Consider the following 2484-nt stretch of genomic DNA (forward strand, 5'->3'; position numbering starts at 1 on the left):
TGCTAATAATAAATCCTAGGAACTTAACTTCCTTCTTATAGAACTCGCATTTTTCGGGGGCTGTCTTAAATCTAACGTCTATAAGTCGCTAAAAGACGTCTTAGACTTACTTAATATATTTGCTAAGTTCTCCTTTAGTATAGACGAGAATGTCGTCTATATAGGTAATAATATATACGTCGAGCAAGTCTCGAAGGGTCTTATTAACGAGATCCTAGTAAGATACCGGCGCATTTGTTAATCCTATTAGTATAACGAGAAACTTATATAGTCTATAGCGTATCCTAAATACGGTCTTATATTCCTTGCCTTTCGCTATACGGATAGTATAGAAAGCGTCCCGTAGGTCGATCTTCGTAAACTAGTCTGCTCCTATAAGTCTGTCTTAACTCTCTTCGATATTAGGTAATAGGTATCTGTTCTTAATAGTAACCTCGTTAAGACGTTTATAGTCTATAACGAGTCGTAGGTCGTCCTTATTCGCTTTAGGGACGAAGAGAATAGAAGCTCCTACTAAGGAGGTAGATCTTCGAATCTATCCCTTAGCTAGTTTCTCCTTTAGCTATTTATCGAGCGCGTGTAGCTCTTTCGTAGATAGCGAATATATAGGTCCYTATAGGGCTTCTTTACCGGGCTAAATGTTAATTCGGTAGTCCTAGGGTTAATGTTTAGGTAGGGYATCTAGTCCTTCCTCTTCCTAAAAGAGTCGCTTCTATTTCTAATACTCTTTAGGGATGTTAGATAGTRCGTAACTTCTATTACTACTCGTAAYCTAGCGACTTCCCTAACCCTTAGGAATRTCTATCCGAGCTAGATCCGGTTCTCCGGTCCTATCCGACTAGAGCTATATATAGTTTAGCTRTCTCCTAGTCTTATCTACTACYRTACGCTACCGGCGCGTAGGTAGAATGTCGACTACGYAGTYRYATTTCTTAAATATAAGTACTCCTCTTCTCTAGTCGATAACTAGGTTGTGCTTTCTTAACTAAGGTATRCCTAGAACGATRTTATAACTAGCTATATTAGTAAYATCTAAGAYAATTTCCTTATAGTRCCGTTAGATAGTAAGTAGTAGCGGTATCGTCTCTCGCTCTACGCTAGGTAAGGATAATCCGTCGACCGCGATTAATTTATACCCTATCTTYTTACGCTAGGTAGCGATCCTATATCGTATAAYAAATAATTCGGAGGTAAAGTTCCCGCTCGCTCCGGAATCTATTATAGCTTATAGCCGATAACTATTAACRAWAATCTATRTTCKRAAGACTRTTATTAATRCTTAAGCATTTTCGGTATTRTAGTACTCTCTAGGGACGCTTATTCCCTAARAGCCGATCCTTTTCCYRACTAGGTYTTRCTAGCTTCTTTAGCTAGCTAYRCGTAGATCTTYYRTTCCGTKTCCTTTACTATAGTAGCGAGYTRTTRTTCTCTCGCTATATCGTTATAGGCAAAKTCTAACTARYATCGCTATACTAAGCGATATCTTTCTCYRAGGTCGYRAACGGCCTWTCKTATCTCCTTACTWACTACYTAGTTATTAGGTGTWAYRTACCYRTATAGTAAGATAATACTYCCGATWRGAATCCTTTCYRTAAYTARTATRCTAAAGTCGTAGYTAAYCTCKATACGTCTRTATRTCTAGAAYATAGCGCGAATGCTAATAAAYATAGYATCTARCTTAATAGGRTTAAGGTAACGTCTTCCCTTAATAATCGGRAAGATRTGYTCGTAGTTCTTTACTATATATTTAAYTATTTTTATTATTAGTATAGGGGCGTCTAYRGTAAAGTAGAGCACTTCTAGRTCGGATTCYTCGTCGGTATCGGAGGTGTCGTYRTYTTCGTTATATTTAGAGGAGGCTTCCTCTAATTCGGAACGTTCTACTAACTCGTCCTATTCGTCCTTATCGCTAAAYGCGGGAGGATAGTTTTCCTTRTTCTYRGAATAGGATTCGTCTYTTTCTWYATCGAGTTAGTTTATCTTATTATCGTCCTTAGGGCGCGGGTRTACYRATCCGCGTAGTWTAGATAGCTAAAACCCTACGTCCCTYTTWRAGGACATATAAGTGTTATAGGTGTTATCGTARCAGAATCGCTAATAAAGGCTTCCGTGCCCGATACGCTACTCCTTCTCGATRTTATATAGAACTCGTCTAGCTATTATTCCGATAAGCCTAGTTTCCTTTCTTCCTYRTAGTTTCTATCGYAATTCCTAATAGATRTTCTYRAGGTTCTTCCCCTACTCGCTAAGCTAGATAGCGTATTRCCYRAGAGTRTTATATTATCCGAGGYTCTCGRTATTCCYRGTAGTAAAGTAGTYRTCGCGGAGGCCTCGTTACGTATCGAGGACCTCCTAGAGTTRGTTTTCTAGACTRTCTCGCTCGTCGAGGAGTTTCCGGATACGCTAAAGTATTAAAGGTCGTTCCTAGGACGGGCGTAGTTCGTCCTCTAACTTTAGAGGGGACTCCTATTCGGGTGGTCCTAT

This window comes from Ramularia collo-cygni, assembly GCF_900074925.1.
Source record: "Ramularia collo-cygni strain URUG2 genome assembly, contig: RCC_scaffold08, whole genome shotgun sequence".
Lineage (NCBI taxonomy): Eukaryota > Fungi > Ascomycota > Dothideomycetes > Mycosphaerellales > Mycosphaerellaceae > Ramularia > Ramularia collo-cygni.